Genomic DNA, 18,484 nt, shown 5'->3' with positions numbered 1-18,484 from the left:
ATTGTGTTTACTCAGCAAAAATAGCTACAGCTGATCTCCTCCTGCTCAATGCAAGAGCGAAAACAAAAAAAACAGGAACATCAGATTTTAACTTTGATCTCATCCCAGTTGTGAATTCACAAAGAAGATGAACTGAATAGCAGAGCTTGTTTACCAGCAGTAAGCTTGCTGGCTAGTTTGAGTGCTGCCCCTGTTGCTGTCACTCAACAGTTCTGTGAATCAGAGACCCCCTCGCATTCCCCCGGCTGCTCGTTCCTCTTTCTTTCATGGCCCAAACCTCGTGGCTGGATGCCAGTGTCTCGCCAGCTCAGCCACTGGCTATCACAGTCATACACAAAGCAAACAGAAAATCCACAAACCAGTTCTTCTCATCCAAATAAGGACGGGCATGTGTTCACTCCTTTCTCACCATTCTCAGACAGATACGTCACACTCGCATTGCAGAACTGATACAGCTTTGGTATGAGCCCGAATGCCAGTGCCAGGGTCTGGGTTTGTTTTCGTACCAGTACCGTTTTCATACGATCAAGAAACAAAAAAAGGTACCACCAAAACAAGCAGGTGGATGGGGGGAGTCACAGAGTTAAGATGGGCTCTGATCTGTGTGTGCGTGTAGAATGACATGAGAGTGAAAGGATGGACTATGAGTTAGGTAATTGGAGATGTGCTCTCGCTCAGCTGGCTGGCTTGAAAACGGGGTGAGTGTGCAGGTTTAATTCGAGCGCCAACGGCAAGATTTATTTCTGGAAAATGGACTTGCTGTGTCAGAGGAGGTCAGGCTCTGGTTGTTTATTTACAAGTGTTGAGGTGGCGAACACCGCGAGGCGTTTTCCCCGCGAATATTGCGTAATGTCCTTGCCACCTTGAAATGCTGATCGTTAAATGGGTTGTCCCAATTTCCCCCCGGAGACAGGTGGTCTTGGTGAAGCTTAAACAACAAAGTAATGGATACAAGAGGTTGCTATGATAGTAAGACATAAAAACCGGAATCTCTGTGAATTCAACTTTGGGATGGAACGTTGTGAGTGAGTCATGATGAGCTGGTTGAAAGATTATAAAACATGAAGGTTTATTGTGTTGGCAATATTAAAGAACGCAATCATAGGTTTACCACACCCTCCAATCCATTGTGGTAGTAACTTAGCAGACTCAGCTTTAGAGAACACATCAATCTATCTCTAAAGGTTTTAGCCTCAGACACGTTTCTTTAAATTTAGTGAAGAAAAAAAATAATACACACAAAATACACGCGATAAAAATATATTTTATGTTATCAGTCTGTATTTGAACAACTGTAATCACTCATAAATATACACTGCGTCTGAAGACTAGCTACTGCTTGTGTCCAATGTTATCCATGTTCCCATTAGGGTTTCAACAATAAAAGAGTAAACACAGTTGCTTACATTTTGAGAACAACATTTGCAATAATTTGTGAAATAACTAAGGATTTTCAACAATTTTGTCCATCAAGTCTCAGATTGAACCACTAGCAACACAGAACTGTACTATTTTGCCTGCAGGCACTGGGCAGCCAATGAAACTGGAAACCCGATTCATCTGCAGATTTCAATCTCTCTAAAGATTGTTAACTCTCTTTTTGGAGCCTATCGTCCTCGGCAGCCTTAGGAAATAAACCGTGTAAGCTTTGAGACCAGCTAGGATTGCAAAACTCTGAAGGGCAACATCGCTTTCATTTTTACATTGAACAAGGATAGAAAAGCTGAATCTAGCTCCTACCATTTCCTTTCATCTACTAATAAAGGTTGTCACTGGTCTTTTGCAAAAACATTTGTCCTGACTTAATAATCTGACAATATCCTGGTCTTACTCCTCTCCTATATTACACTTAGGAATAACACTAAATACCAAGACTGGAAGACAAAGTTGAAGCAGAAGGAATCTTCAAAAGCAACCTCTCTTTTTTAAAGTCTATTTAAAGTAAAGTGAGTATAGAAGACATTCCTGCCAAGGTCCTCAGATTTATTGCTGATGTAGAAAGGTCCTGTAGGTTTTTCCATAACCAAAACCAAAAGCAAAAGCTGATCCCACTGACACGGTTCACATCAATCAACAATTAAGTAAACATTAGTGAGGCATAATAGGCGTTTTTACAAGTTGAGAAACAGGTGAGAGGTCTGGAAGACGTCAACAATAAAATGGGCTTACATCACTGCTGGCTCCTGTTTCAAGTTTGCTTTCTGAACTCTACAGGACAAAACATGGTGGCAGTTTATCTCATGTTGAGTACTGCAATGCATTTAAAACCAATCATTAAACTACTGGGTGCAGCAGCTTCAGATTATGACCTACAACTGTGATTTAAACAGTAGCTTTTTTTTTTTTAAAGATATTGAAGCAGGAAACGCACAACTGAGTGAAAAGGTTGGGTTGAAATGCAGGAAGTAGTTAGACGTCATATCACATCAAGAGGTGTTTGAATAACACAGAACAATATTAGGTTCAGTCTCATCCAAAAGGTTTTCTGGGTAACTTTGCTTGTAGCGTTCACCATTTCACATGTGAACAGTTTTGCCTTCTACATTTAAAAATTGAAAAGCATATGTGAAATCTTTACGTATTCTCATTCAAATAATCACATAGAGATGCAACCTTCTCCTGTTTGAGTAAAGCTTTGGCCTGTCAATAATGAATTTAGATTTAATTTTTTCTATATGGACCAATTATTGCTATGTACAGCAGCAGATTTTGGTTTCTTATCATTATTTCTACCAGGATCAAAAGCAGTTGCACACAATGTGCTGTAATTTGTTAAGCCGTCCAGTTATCTGCTGAGAGTCTTGCTCTCTCTCACCCTTTTGCAGTCTGAATGACTGGAGAAATATCTGGATCTGTGTAAAGAAAACAGTTTCCTCTCAAATGTACATTTCTAATCTTCCTCTGACTTCCTTTTTAAAAACCTCTAGGCTAACGGTGTTTTCTTTCTGCTGTTACCACATTCTGTTAGATCTTATGGTTGATTAACCAACAACATACTGGATCTTCAGGTTTATTACCAAATGTTCACGTACCAAGGCACATCTAGCTCAAAATTATTTGATTGTGGTCGATATCTCATTGATGCATCTCAAATTAAAGTCACTGTTAGCTAAATTCTGACTGTCCTTGAAGGTCTGTACCAACAAAGTCAACCAGTTACAAACTCACTTTATATTTACTGAGCAATCAGAGCATCACCAGCTCAGTAATTAATTCAAACATGCTGAAACGTTACACTTGACACTGAACAACTAATGTAAATGTAATATAAACAAACATTTGGTTATTGTCTAGTTTGAGTAATGTTCTATGATAATGGCTAAAGGAAATAGACCAAATGTTTCCACCAAGATAATGTTGAGTTTACTTAATTTATGGTTCCTAAGATTTTTTAAGGTGCCGAAGCTGAACACCTCAGCTGAACAAGCCTAATACATTGACATTTTCAAGGTCAGGCTCCAGTTAGCAGCTTATCAGCAACGCCAGAGCCTTTAGTTCCCCTAATAATCACTGTTTACACAGTCAACATTCCCTATAAAGGTCAACCAGACCTATTGTAGACATGAATAAATTGGCAACGGGGAATACAAAGCAATCAGAAACACCATTAAAGGAATAAATTGATGGAAATGAGATGCTGATCAATAACAACTGATGTCTGGTTGGTCAAAAACAATGTGTTTGGCTTGTACAAAATAAGTAATAGCATTCATATAACTATCCGGTCTCCACCAGAACAACAACTCACCACAGAAGCTCTTTTCACAAAACAGCTCTTGCTCAATGCTGGTAAAAAAAAAAGCAGGCCTTTTTCGCTCACAGCTTCTTCCCTTCAGAGGTGCATCAGCTCAGCAACAAATGTAAAGGGAATGAAGGTGCTGCAATTGTTCGCCTACCACTTCACATCTACATCCCAAATTGACTACAACTTATCAAAGCCAGGTGAACTTTCACCCCAATCCTGCTGATAAAATGTGGTATTAATGCACAAGGAAAGCTCTTGGTGTGAAAGTGTTGTTTATCTGATGAATATGAACCTGAACGGTCACGTCAGGTCATGTGCGTACATGTAAAAAGTCAATCCGATTCCTTAAAAACAAAGCATTTCACTTAAGTCTCAACATGTATCTTCCCGCATTAATTCAGGTCAAGACCGATATTCCTAAACAACAACAAAAAATAGCTCTGCCTTGATGCTCTCCCTTGATTGCAAGCAGAGCTGAGTTCATTTAAAAGATGGCCTCCAGCCCAAACTGTACTTTATCAAGCATGCTGACCTTCAAAAGCGCCTAAAGTTGTTTGAGGGCTGTTTTGTTGCAATGCAACAAATATACCAAATCCCTGGTGTAAACAGAGCGCGACGTTACAGTCAGCCTCAGGCCTTTGGAAAAACTGAGATTGTAGAGTCGAAATCTCTCAGTCAGTCATGTAAATATGCAAAACCTGTTTTGGATTTTAACAAGTTCAAACAGTTTTTCATGTTTTGCTTAAAAGTTCTGAACAATTCCTTTAAAATGCCAGATATACCTTGATTAATCATTTTAAAGTTTTATCTACCTCTCATGTGTATAATTCAACATGAAAACAAATAGTTTGAGAGAAAATTTAGAAATTAAACAAGCTGCAACAACCAGGTTGTACAGGGTTGGATCCCCTTAAGCTAATACTGTGTTGAAACGCTTTTTAGTTCAGTTAAAGCATTTAGTCTGTCAACAAACCAAAACAGCTTTAACACAGATGGATTTGACTAGGCTGTTCCAAAACGTACACTTTTCTGGTATTAATTTGGCCGTATCCTTTAAATCTCTGTTGAACTAGTGTTTAAGACTTTATCCACTTACAAAACATTTTATTCCGTCTGAAGAAAAGTAACCCCACATCATGGAGCTACCACCAATCTGTTCTTTCGGTGAAGTGCATAACATTTAAAATATAAAAATATTTTATAACTTCAACACATATATTAAGATTATTTTTAATCCCACAAGAACTTTCTGATGTAATTTTAATCTGACTTTAGGTGCTCCACTGTAAAAAATGAGCCTATGATCAAGCAGATTTTAACTTCACGCTCTGAAGTCTAATATCAACCACTGCTTTTTTATACTTTTTGCATTAAAGCAGAATGACGTCAGATGAAAAAGATAAACAGACTGCTATTACTAATGTAATGCAAGCAGATAATGGCCCAACCAACAAATAACTGATATACAGAATTATTTGATCTTTTTCATGCGTTTTGCAAATCACAGCCCGATTATTGTTGCTTTGAAACATTGAGTGCTCAGAAAATTATTCACTCAGAAAAAAGATGGTAAAATCTACACATCTAGGACAACAAACTGTTTGCAGAAATATGAAACTCATGCAGTGAATGCATTTGTATGCTCTAGGGTTTTCTAAGTAGATATCTTGATATGATAGATGTTAGAAAAATGAATTATTTAAAGATACTAATTTCCATCAAAATTGATAATATATATACTCATTAACATTTGCCTAACTTGTTGCATTTCTTCCAGCCAATCTTCCAGAAAGAAAAGAAATGCTGAAGGATGCCACATGCTAGCTGTGCTAATGCTACATGCTAACATTACTAACATAATATCTGAGAACAACTTAAACGGGTCAGGAAGGCTCCTGTATTTGCAACAGTAATAATAAATGTTATTTTTTTCTCCTGTTTTGCACAACAATCCCACCACTAAGATTCTCACTATAGGCAAATAACAATAATAATAATAATAATAATAAAAAACCAAGTTCCTTTGCATAAGACATTTTGTCCAAAGAAGTGATTTATTTTAGTGACCATGTTTCGATAAGGAAAAGCAACAAACTAAAGTGCTTTCGGGTCTTTTACTTATAAAAACTATTTCAATAAACAAAACTAAATAGAGGGAAATCTAACTGAATTTCACACCATATGGGAAAACCTCTACAGCCGGTCACACATCAAATTAATCCACTATTACACAAAAAGACCCTGAGCTTCATGCCGAGATGCAATTAAATAGACTCTGAAACTGGAATGAATTAAGAAAATAAACAATAACAACTGTGTGAATTTGGTGCTTTCATGCCACTTTCGATAAATAATGCCGTTTGTACATGCTGTGCAGCTCGTTAGCTCAAGATACAGTAATTAGAGAATTAGAAAAGAATGTTTTGTACATTTTTAGTAAAGCAGTCAGAGAAGAGGTCTCTTTTATTTGAAATAAGTGACTGATTCAAGCCGATTAGTGTGCTCTTAACCGAAATAGATTACAAAAAATGTGGAATCAGTCCATTCAAATTAAGACTCTTGGGTGCACCATTTAGTTGTCACATCATCAGTGTTTTGTCAAGTAATTAAAAATTAAAAGGGTTGGAATTTGTTTTGCTGAAAACTGGCAAAAATTTTCTCTTATATAAAAGGCTTTACTCTTAGCATTGTCGAGCTAATTGGTTGATGATTTTCTTTTCACGTCTTCTAGGACCAAATGTTGAACATTCCAATGTTCTTCTACTCCATTTCAGTCAACATCAGTGCCTCAAGGAAACCTAAAGCTTAAGTGATAGGCTTTGGAGCGCCCAACTGAATGCACAGCTTCTGCAGGTTTTACCAACTGAAATTTAAGACTTTTTAAGACCTTTGCTTTTTTATTTATTTTCTTGTTTAGATCAAAGTTCTGAATTTAAAAAAAAATACATTTTTTAGACATTTCCCCAAAGAAATGTACAAACCTCGTCCAGCCAGCTGGCAATACATTTGCACTTGCCCACTTACTTAAGCTAGCTAGCATTTTTTTGCATTTGTCAAGGTTAAATAACATAGCTAGCTTGGCAAGGGTATGTTAGCAATGAGTCACAAAGATGTCTGCTTGTGACTCAAACATATGCCTGATGGAAATGTCTGGCGAGAAAAAGATTACATATAATATACGATTAAGTAGTCCTGCCAAGACTAAATTTAAGACCTGTGATTAACATATTTAAGGCCAAAATACTTTTTGCTATGCTTTTAAGATATTTTAAGGCCTTAATTTTAGATCCATGACTTTAAGTCTTTCTAAGGATTTCTGGGATCCGCGGACAACCTGGAAAGGTGAATTACAAATTCAGGAAATACAAAATGTCCTGAAATGTTCTGTTTCACCAGACAATCTCCACCTGTTGAACTTCATGGTAAAAAACAAAAAACAAAGCAAGGGACCTAAAAAAAAGGCTATAACTGCTCTGTTTACAACAAACACTCAGTTCACCACAAAACACAATCTTCCTGTTGCTCACCACAAGAATGAAAGGTATGTTCCCCACTCAGAGATGTAGGAAACCCTCCAACAAATATTTGGCCCATAAGGCTCCCGGGACGAGCATTCAGAGGACAATTACCAGGAGGCAAACCCGGATTTGCTGCAAACCCTACTAAAGCCTTTTTCCGAGCACAGGTGAAGCAGTAATGTTGACAGAGACCTAATAGGTACTGTCTCTGGCCACTTGCCAGTAAGTAAAAACAAGAACTGAACACTACAAGCCGACACGAACAAACAAAAGGAAAGCTTGTTTATCAGGAGCACACAGGGTGCTTTGAATGAGCCGAGGCTCGGGGCGGTAATGTACTTAAACTTTCACTGACCTGTACTTGTGACACTTAGGACTAATGAACATTTTACTTTATCCAAAATACTCAAAAAAATTAATAAAAAAAACAAGCAACAGAAGCTGTAACTTCACGGTTATCAGAGAGAAAGACAGGTTGGCTCCATCGAAAGGTTTGCCATTTCATTTGAATGTTAATTTTTACAGCTTCAATTTTGCTAAAGTTTCTGCCATTAATTTGAAAAAGCATTCATCCTCCATCTTCTCTTTTTTAGGTAAATATTGAATAATGAAATGGAATAGCCTTCTTTATTACTTTGGTCCCAGTTTCTATTTAGTAGGGATCTGCAAATGTACAGTTCAGAAATTGGAAATTTCCTTTAATTGACTGATCGGTGATTTTTCTTTTTCCTTTTTTTTCATATTGCACCATTTTCAGCATATAATGCAGAAAATACCAAGATGTACCTTGATGCATTTTCTAAGCTTATTCAAAATCATATTTAGAGACATATGAACAGGCTCTCTGCAGTTGCCCAGAGCAAATCAGTGCTTCATCAACATCATTTCTTGCCATTATTGCACACTGTATAGGTCACACTGAAGTGTATAAAAACACAGCGGACACTTCGACTTCAGTCAGGGTTAGTTTTTCTTTTTTCATTAGACATGTTCCTATCAACCTGGATGCCCAGGTTGAGAGGGTATCCACCACACACCATCAGTGGCAGACTATTTAAAACTTCAAGCATCTTTTTTTTTTTTTTTTTTAATGTATTTTCCACCTTATTCTTGCTGTTGTAGGATTGATTATGTCTGAAACTTCTTGGAAAACAAATATTACTGCAGAACACCTTGCTTCCATTTTTTGAGCCATTTTTTGGTTGAGAACCGATTTGCAGCTTAGCTAAATTTCTTCATTTTCCTCTACTTCAATCCTCACAAAGCCAAAGAGTGGTGATTTCTCACACAAAGTGAAACAGGATTATTTCCATGATTGGTGAATTATTACATCAGTTAAAGATGGAGGAGAAATACTCAATCATCAATCAAATTTTATTTCTATAGCACATTTCAGCAGCAAGGCATTTCAAAGTGCTTTACATGATTAAAATAAAAACAGCATGTGGCATTGAATAAACAGTGAGAAACAGAAAGAGATTTAAAAGAAAATAAAAATAAATAAATAAAAACATTAAAACCCGCACCCCATTTTGGACTTCAGTTAAACGTCGTTTAACTGGGCTTAAACCTCAGAGTTTTAGTTAAAACGCTGTTTTACAAGGGTAACTTTAGTTAAACGACGTTTAACTGGGACATTTTTAACTGGGACAATGTTAAAAAATAAGGATGAATGTGGTGAAAACTCTGTATGTTGTTAGCTCCTTCCTCTATTCTAACAAAAAGTCTACGGAGAAAAATTCTTGCCACGCATTGAGGGCAGGATTTCAGGTTTAAGGAATAACAGGAAACTTGGTTTTGCATGACAAGACAGTCTTTCCATCCCTGTTCTCGTCCCATGATGACCGCTTACCACAGCTAATGGGATTTCAACAAAAGCACTGAAAATACCCAATCAATATTTAATTGAATTATATGTTTAACTCAATTCTCCATCCAAAGCAATGGAGTTGACAAAGCAGCAAAACATGCCAGTAGCCAATGTCAAGACATGCTTGCAATCTTTTAAGGTGTTTATATGACTATATAGTCAAATTCAAGACGTTAAAGTTGATAGTTTCCAACATTTCAATCTGTGTTTGCTCTGTGAGAGACTTTTTGGCTTGCGGGTTATAAAATTGATCTGGAAGTCACAGTCAAGCATCATGGGTTTTAAGTAGTTAGGAATGTGACGAAATAAATGTTTTGTGTCAAGACTATTGTGTGCAAATTCGTGATGGTTATCAGTATTATCTTAGTTTTATGAGAACACGTTTAAGAATACACAAAGAGTAGTAGCAGTCTCCTTTCAGTTCAGTTCCGTTATAGTCCCCAAAGGGGGAAATCTGTTTTGCAGCCAGGCATTTTCAAACACAATGTTAAAAAACAGAAATATAAAAAAAATCAGAAATATCAAAAATATAAACAAGGGAATTATAACTCACAGATTTAGGGACCTGATTGTTGTGGGTACAACAATCTGTTGCTTTTGACCGGAGAAGCCTAGCTTCTATTATTGTAAAGGTTTGAAGGACGTCCCACCCTTAGCATAAGCAGATCTCTAGCTACAATGCTAATGAAATAGGAATACCAAGCCTGTCTACTTCTGAAAATCAGCCATTGCCATGATGATAATTATGAGTTATTGAAAGATTGGAGGATAAATACCTGAACATCAATTGCAAAGTCTTAAAAAATGTAACAATTTTAAAAAGACTTAAATAAATAAGCACTGCTTAGCCTGGTGGGGGCACAAGTAAAGCCTGGTGGTCCGCCAGGCTTATAATACCCTGGGGGAAACCTTCCAATATAGCAAATCTCATTCGCCATTGCAGTATCAGTGTAGGCAATATCACAATTGGAAAGGAGTGTTTATATATAAAGTGTCAAATAATCACATAATACATAGCCATGACATTTTCTGGCAGGTTGACATACTCTTAATCCCCCTCAACCTCCCTCACCTGATGTATATCTTTAGCGGCTAAGATGTTGAAGTTAAAACTTGATGTTTTACCATTGATATGCATCAGGAAAATTGAGGTAAAGTAGTTGCAGTAAAATATTTTTCTGATTTCATGCAGCCTAAAAGATAACCATTATCTTTTATACTCTTGATCAGTATTTCATACTAAATACTGATAAAGAGGCTTGTCCTTAAAGAAAATATTTTAAAAATATAACTAAACAGAATTACCCAATATTAGAATCGGCAGGTTTAGACTCCAAAGGCAATTGGTATCAGTCAGATAAGAGCAACTCAAACATTATTACTGCTGGCTGAGCTCAGATAAATTAAAGAAGTAGCATAAAGTCTGACAAAAGCGAATAAACACGGGATGAAAACAATGCGAGTGTGACAAACATTAAACAAATACTAACCTGGCAGGTGTCAGTTCTGATGGCTCCCTGTCCGTAACTACAGTATGGAGAGCGCTGCTGACATGCTGCAGATCTGAAACGCAACCATGTACCACTCCCCGTTAAAGACCCCAGCTTGGGCAAAACTAACTCAAGCGTTGTCCAGCCCATTTAGTAAACAGAGACCAGTCAAGAGTTTGGTGCTAGCTCTTTACCTTGCCTGGTGTACTCGAGCCGAGCCCCTCAGTATTTAAGCCTTACTTACTGAAACTCCTGACAGCAGCAGCAGCAGCTAACGTTGCAGTCGGGTAAAAACTCGACTGGTTGAAAACTTCTCGCATCCCTGAAAGGTTGGAAACCCCGAGCAGCTAGCGTTTAAAACGCAGAGCCGCTCCGAAACACACGGCTCACCCTCAGCTGTACGAACTGGAACTTGCATCCGTAAGAAAAAACTGTTCAGACTTTGTGACTGAGACACTTTCAATGAGAGAGAAAAGGAAGCCCGGGCTAACTTTTCCTTACCTCGCCTCGCGCCTCCTCGTCGCCACCGCTCCCACTACTTGGTCATAATAAATCCGGGTCCTGACAAGCCTTTCTCTCGACTGAACTGACGTCCCCACAGAAAAACACCCCTAAAAAACCCGGGAGTGAGTAGCTGAACTCCAACTGGAGTCTGTGGTTTCGCTCTGCGTGGCTCCTGCAACAGCCGCAGCAGTTTCTTTTTTTCTTCCACCGAGGTGATGCGGGAGCGCGCGCAGCGGAGATTGGGCCAGCCAGAAGGAGGCGTGCACGCGCAGTTTCAAAGTGACGCCCGCCGAGCTGGCTTCAAAATCCAAATTGTGTGAGACAAACCTAACATTGTGCCTAGTATGAGCCTTACTTTTGATTTCACTCAGTTATTTTTAACAAGCTTTATGCCTGTTAACCTGCCGCACGTAGCGGTTTTATGTTGTAGTCAATAATGGCATTCGTCCAGGGCGCAAGCTGGGTATACTGGGATAACAGGTGAAACGGGACAGGACACATAAAAAGTGATTTCACCCTTCCCTTGAACATTTCATATTGGTGATACACTTAGAAGCTATCATTGTTTTGTACATTTCAAGGCAAAGAATAAATGTATTTTCTACTTAACTTATTACAAATTACCTGTACTAACATACCTTAATTCATTACCCTAAAACAGGGGTGTCAAACTCATATCTAAAAGGGCCCGTTGTGCCAAAATGTGTTGATAAAACCTATTCACAAACTGTTAAAATATAAATTAATTCTTAAAGTTAAATAATATTATTGAACATCTTCTCAGTCCCTCCAAGATTTTGATTCTTTTTGTGATTTTTTGCAATAAAAATGAAAATATTTGTGGTACCAATTTGGAAATATTTGCGCTTATTTACGATGGTTAATGCCACTGTTTATTACTCGCTGTATAGATCAAGGACTATAATCTGACATCAGTTAAAGCTGAGGCAGCTGTTTAGTACAAATAAGAAAGTTTCTGACAATTTTTGAGGAAAAATCTGCAATAAACTCCTAGATATTAGCGCAATTAGCTGATTTTGTGTGAATTTCCAGAATTCTCAAGAAACTGGAGGGACTGTCTGATATAATTTAGCAGTAAACAGATAAAAACTACACTTATTTGATTAATTAAGCAAACAGTGTTTAGTCTAGAATCTAAAGGGCCACATAAAAAGCCATTGTGGGCCAGATTTGGCCCTTGAGTTTGACACATCTGCCCTAAAAGATATTTGACCAAATGCCAAATGAATAAATACCAAAAAAAAAAAATCCTACTAACACAGCTAAACATTTTTAAGTGTTTGTCAGATTCACTATAAACGATGGTGAGTGTGAAGTAAGAAAAACCGAATGCTGAACCTGAAAGAAAAATATCTTTTTTCTCTAATATTTTATAATTTAATATATTTACTTATTGTGAACAGGGTATGTGTCACATTATATCTGCAAAAAAACTTTTTAAATGATTTAGAAATATATAATTTTACAATACAAAGTACCTCCCATTTTAACAGGTGTACTCCTGAGAGCTACTGTGTTTATGTATAAAAGAAACTATTTTGGACCCAAGATCATACCCTGGGGAACCCCACAAGCATGGTGAATAAACACAGAGCAGTTCAGGCTTAAGTAAATCTGACTTGGCTCGTTTAGAATTAGAGCTACTACAGTCAGCAATCCCTCGGACGAGGAATTATTGCAGTTGCTTTTCTGTTTTGGAATATTACTTTCTAACTCGTTATGGCATTTACACACATCCATTTCCTATGGCTGCATTTGTTCACAGGAAGTTACGGAGGCTCGCTTCAAAGTAGAAACTTTATGTCAGTCAGTCTAATTTATTCAAATCCTTGTTTGTTTGGTGGGGGGGAAGCACAGTGAATCAGCAGGGAGTAAACATATGCACAGCACAAAACCACAGTGAGAGTGAGTCTGTGATGCTTATTAAAAAGCGTTGAGTGCAGCCCGACTGACATAATGCATTCGGCGAGGGATAAATGACCACTGGAAAAAGGAAATCACTTCCTTCAGCCGCCCCGGGGCTCTGTGGGGAAATGCCGTGATCTGAATTAATTAGAAATAAAAGCTATTCTTTCCTAGATTTTTTTATTTATTTTTTTTAAGTCTTACAAGTAGATGAAAGAGTCATCCTTTAAAATGTGATCGTTTACAAAAAGTTGACAGCAGTTTGTGGTGAGATCTGCAACCTTTGCCGATGGAGATTTCCCCCAAAGAACAAAAGTTGTCATGTGTGATGACTTCTCAAGCCACCTTCCAAGAAAGACAGAATCCAGTGTGAGAGGAACCTGAAACCTTCACAACCTGAGATGAGGAGGAGGAGCTGAACCAGACGTCGACACGTGGGAATGACTCAAGTTTTTTTTTTCCCCCTACATTCCAGGCATTGTTATCCCCCTCCTCACTGCCGAGCGCCGAAGCCAAGGATTTTCCAAATGTGGAGGAGTGAAATAATGAAGGAAGATGACTATTGTTTCCCTTTTTTTCCTCACCAGGCAAAGATTATTTCAGTTATTCCTCAGCTAAAAACAATCAGATGAGTGTGCTTAAATAAAACCACCTTGCAAAACGGTTCTTACCCCTTAAGCCTGTTCGCATTTTGACATGTTACAGCCATGTAAAATCTGTATGTTATACAGATTTTTTTTTATTATAGACCTACACAAAAAGTGCATAATTGTTAAATGGACCGGAAGTGATAATAAAAATCTGTAAAGTGTGGTCCACGTTGTTAGTTCTAGACTTCAAATCAAGGCTAAAAACCCAGTTTGTTTTTAGTTGCCATTGATTAATAACCTGGAACACTGATCAAAATATTTGATGTATATTTGTTCAATAATTTAGGTTACATTTGACAGTCAACTGCTTGTTTCATAATTGGTTACTGTTATCTTTTTATGACCTAAAAGCACTTTGAACCCTGTTGGTGTACAAATAAACTTGATTTGACTAGACCCCAACAAAAAACAGTGCGATCAGCTGCTCTCCAGAAGCTTGATCCAGGAGAAGCAACATGGTGGCGGTGGCAGCATCATGCAGCAGGACGCTTCATCAAGGCGAGACAGCTGGCTGGTCAGAGTTAATGGAAATATTTCAGGCTGATAAAAACCTTTGCAGAAAACAACATTGTAGACATACCAAAATAGAAAAAGACAGCTGTAATTACACCATAAAGGGTCTATATATAAAGTGTTGACTAAGGGGTGAGGGCACTAAATATAAACACGTCCTTTGTTTCTGTTTTCACAATTACATGCTAATTTGTGTCGGTCAATCATATAAAATCCCAACAAAACACATTGTAATGAGAGAAACTGCTGCAAAAAAGTTACTAGCGTTTTCACCCAAATTTATATTCAGGACCAGACAATCCCCAGTGCAACTTTGAAATGCTCATTCGCGTTTGTTATCCGTTGCGAATGGTAAAGGATTCCCACAAATGTGCACAGTGGATTAGACCCCCGACTCCCTGACAAAAGGTGGCTCAGTTTGACCACAGCGGCCCGTGACACCGCGGGAAGAGAAACCATTCAGGACACTGATACCTCCGCCTGCCTGTTCAGCACATGACGCACTGACTCATCCTCTCTCCTCTGAGTCACTCCCTCCCTCCGTCCCTCCACTGGTCCAGGATCTGTGTGGCTCTCTGCTGGAACTGGCTCCTCTGTCCTCACGTCAACCCCGCTGTGCTCCACGGGCCAGGACGGGGCGGCCAACAACCCGGACGAGCCCCCAGCGGAGGAGCTGCAGAAGGTGTTTGTGTTCCTCTGAGTGTCTCTTTGTTCAGACAAAAGACTGAAGGGGTTGGTGTTTATTTCAGAGGCCAGAAAAAAAACAAAAGGAGGGCAAGAGGGGGCAGTGCATCAACCCTACCGTAAAGAATGCGCAATTATGGACTTCACAACAATGAGGCAACACAAAGAGGAATTTAAAAAAAATTCTATTAGAGAAGTTCTCTTGTGTTGTTAGAGGAAAGGGAGTAAATGTTGAAGAAATATATGGTCAAAGGTGACAGTTTCTGAGATATTAAGAAAATAATGCTTAGTGCTGAGTTGTTTTGTTTTTCCTGTTGTTTTCTATCGTTTTATTATTTTTAGTTGTTTACTTTAGGGATTAGGTTGTGCAATATAAATCCTAAGTCAAATGTATCACAATCATTTAGTTTTTGTCTATTATATAAAAAATGTTAAGAAAAGTACTCTCCTTTTTTGTTTTCCAAATCCAAATAGTTTGAAAGAATCTGTAATCAGCATAAAATAATCCGCTTGGCAGTAAATACAAAATGATGAAAAAAAAGACAAGCATTGAGATGGTCTTTTTTACATTTTTTCCACACAGAATACAGATTTTCTGGGGTTTTTTTAGTTGTCTTGTTAGCTTAGGTCAGAGGTTAGCGATCTTTATGATTCAAACAGCCATTTTTGTCTCATTTTTTTCTTCATAAATAATGTAAAGTCACAAAACTTACGTGACCTATTTTGTTTACATCTAATTTCTGACTAAACAATAAACAAATTTCTTGTATTATTCGTGGAAATTCTATGCAAATACAACTTGAATATTACAAAAAAAATGCAGGAACTAGCAATTTTATAATTTTTTTTACCTTTACGTTTCTTTATTGTCTAACATTTTAGGTCAAATTTAAAGAGCCGGAGTGCAGAGCCTTGGTCTAGGCCATTTAGATTTTGAGCTAGTTCTCCAACAATGCTAAGCAACAGGGACACACACTACCTGTTGAGTGGAAACAATAAGCAATAGTAACATTACCTTTTTTTTTTGTAAATTTTTTTAAAAATGTCTTCTGACGCCCCCCCGACACAGCGCCCTGAGCTGTGAGCCATATGGCCTGTATTAAAAACTGCCACTGATGCACAGTGAAAAGGCAGAAAAGCTGTTTCTCTTCTCCAGCTGTTCACTAAAAACACATTTTCCTCATCATCACCTGGAAAAGAGGATAACTAACCCACAAAGCAGAAGCCCTGGAACATCAGCATTCATTATGTTTTTTTTATTTTCCATGGTGTTTTCACAGCTTTTGGGCAACATCAAAGCAAAACCAAATAACAATAATGATAATAACGGCGCTCCAGTTAAGCTCATTATACAAACGAGCTCCGAGACCCACTGCACACAGTGAGCGGCGCGCACATCTGCATGATGACACCATAAACCGAAAGGTAAACAACTTTAACGGGCTGAGGTAGAGTCCCAGGGGGGAACGCTCTTCACTTCCCAAATTTTTCATCCAGCATGCATTTTTTTTTCTCCCAGCCATTGCTCCTCCAGGGATGACATTAAGCAGGCACGAACTTTGCAAAAGGTTTTCTCAGCTCTAAGAAGATTGGCTATGGTTGGATTAGGCTGCATATCTCATCAGGGATCTCATAAAAGGAGCTGGATGACATTCCCAGGAAGAGGAACTTAACTTGTGAGCAAGCGATAAAATATGGATGAAGTCGGGTGTTTATGTTCTCAGGACGAGCTTCATTTGCTTTGGTGACCGTTGATGTTTTTTCTCTCCCTCTTTCTGGAAGACGCTTTTATTTTTTAATCAAGAAAAATGTTAAATCGGCTGGCACTACTTTCCGTAGCGTTGCTAACGTTCGCTTCTCCTCCAGCCGCAGTCAGAGGCTGGTCCTGTCCACAGCTGCAGGACACACTCGAGCTTCAGCAGATTAATGCTTATGAAAAGTCACAGTAACTCATTCTTGTTGTTGCATAAGGTTTTGTAACCATATGTTGGTGTGGCTTAAATGGATGCAGTCCCTTAAGTTTGATCACATCACAAAAAATCTGTTATCTCATCTGGCTTATCTTTTGCTGTAGTAACAACTGGAGATTTTTTTAGGGAATTTCTCTACATGTGCTATCTAGAGAGACTGATCTCTATTTTTTGCCCATTTTTTCTTGGAAAACAGCTCAAGCCAAGTCAGATTGGATGGATAGTATCTGTGAGGGTACATTTTTAGGTCTTGCTACAATGAATTTACTTCTGGACTTGACTGGACCACTTTAACAGATGAGTATGTTTTGGTCTCATCGTTCCACTGTTGGAAAACAGTGTAAGTTAATACTTGTTTTGGAGCAAACTATTATTTGCAACAAACATAAATAAATAAATAAATAAATAAATAAATAAATAAATAAATAAAGACGGCTACTGTGTATTTCTCTCTATTTTATGTGTTCTAATAATAAAGAAACATGTTAATAAATTGATATTTCACAAAACCACGTATGCTATTACATTAATGAGCTACTAAATTTCACAAGTGATTAGTTTGCAGTTTATTTTGGGCAGGCATTATCAATTATCATGATAAGTTTATTTTCATGATAAAGCAGTCTGATTTATTATTGTATCAATAGATATAAAAAATATTATTAAATTCAGTTAATGTGCGCTGCTTAGCGATGCACATCAAACATCTTCATGTGACTGATGTCCTTAAGAAACATATTGCACATTCACTGCAAAAACACAAAATCTTACCAAGTATTTTTGCCGTAGTTTTCAGTGCAAATATCTTAGTGCACTTGAAATAAGACAAACGTAACGTACAAGTACCTTTTCAGGACAATATGTGAGTTTGTCATTCTGTAATGTTGATGAAAAAGTTCTAGTTCCACTGGCAGATTATTACACTTATAACATGGGACAAGAGTCTTATTAGTGAAATAATCTGCCAATTTAAGTCAGCTTTGTCTTATTTCAAGTATACGAAGATATTCGGACTAGAAAGACCAAAAACATTTGGTAAGATTTTGTGGTTTTTCCAGTGACTGTTTTTCCAGAAGCACTGTTTGTATTAATGGGGCTACGATTGCTGCGTCAGCCACACAGGTTACCTAAAAACAAAGCAATGAGTAGCTCTGTCACTTTTCTCGCCATCACAACAGCACCACAAAAGAACAGTGTGATAAAACTTTAGCTCAATATTGCCCACCTTTTGCTGCAAAGTGAAAAAACCTGGAAAAGCTCTCGTCGCGTGAATACTTTTGAGAGTATTGTACATTACTAGCTAATGAGGTCAGCTAACCAACGTCTGTAATCCATCCGCATGACACTGCCTTTTGTGCTGAGCAGCAGACACCTTACAAGTTAAGGCTCTGCTGGATTGACGACACACCCAGTTTCAGGACTGACTGATCCTGGGATTCTCCGGCCGCCGACTTCAAATGTTGTGTTGTGGCAACGATTGCTTCTGTCCATAAATAAGAAGCATTTAAACAGAGCGAGGATAGCGTTTTTCTAGGGCTTGAATACTGTGAATGCACATAAACATGCAGCTGTCCTATTATTTTATATATTAACTGCACAATACACTGCTAGTCA

The 18,484-nt window shown here is 37.9% G+C and overlaps 1 protein-coding gene across 4 annotated transcripts in view; it reads right to left on the bottom strand.

Moving 5' to 3' along the window:
* The window catches only part of peak1 (pseudopodium-enriched atypical kinase 1), a 92,274-nt gene extending 80,910 nt beyond the window's left edge, over positions 1–11,364 (bottom strand). For 3 of the 4 annotated variants that reach the window (XM_008411173.3, XM_008411171.3, XM_008411174.3), the window contains exon 1: positions 11,125–11,364. The gene's annotated coding sequence lies outside the window, so the exon portion shown is untranslated. Of the gene's footprint in view, positions 1–10,623; positions 11,104–11,124 lie in introns of those variants that run through there. The other variant, XM_008411172.3, reaches the window with a different exon arrangement.
* Positions 11,365–18,484: the final 7,120 nt, after the last annotated feature.

This window comes from Poecilia reticulata, chromosome 6 (genome assembly GCF_904066995.2).
Source record: "Poecilia reticulata chromosome 6, P_reticulata-male-v2, whole genome shotgun sequence".
Classification (NCBI taxonomy): Eukaryota; Metazoa; Chordata; class Actinopteri; order Cyprinodontiformes; family Poeciliidae; genus Poecilia; species Poecilia reticulata.
This window is presented reverse-complemented; position numbering and strand designations above follow the sequence as displayed.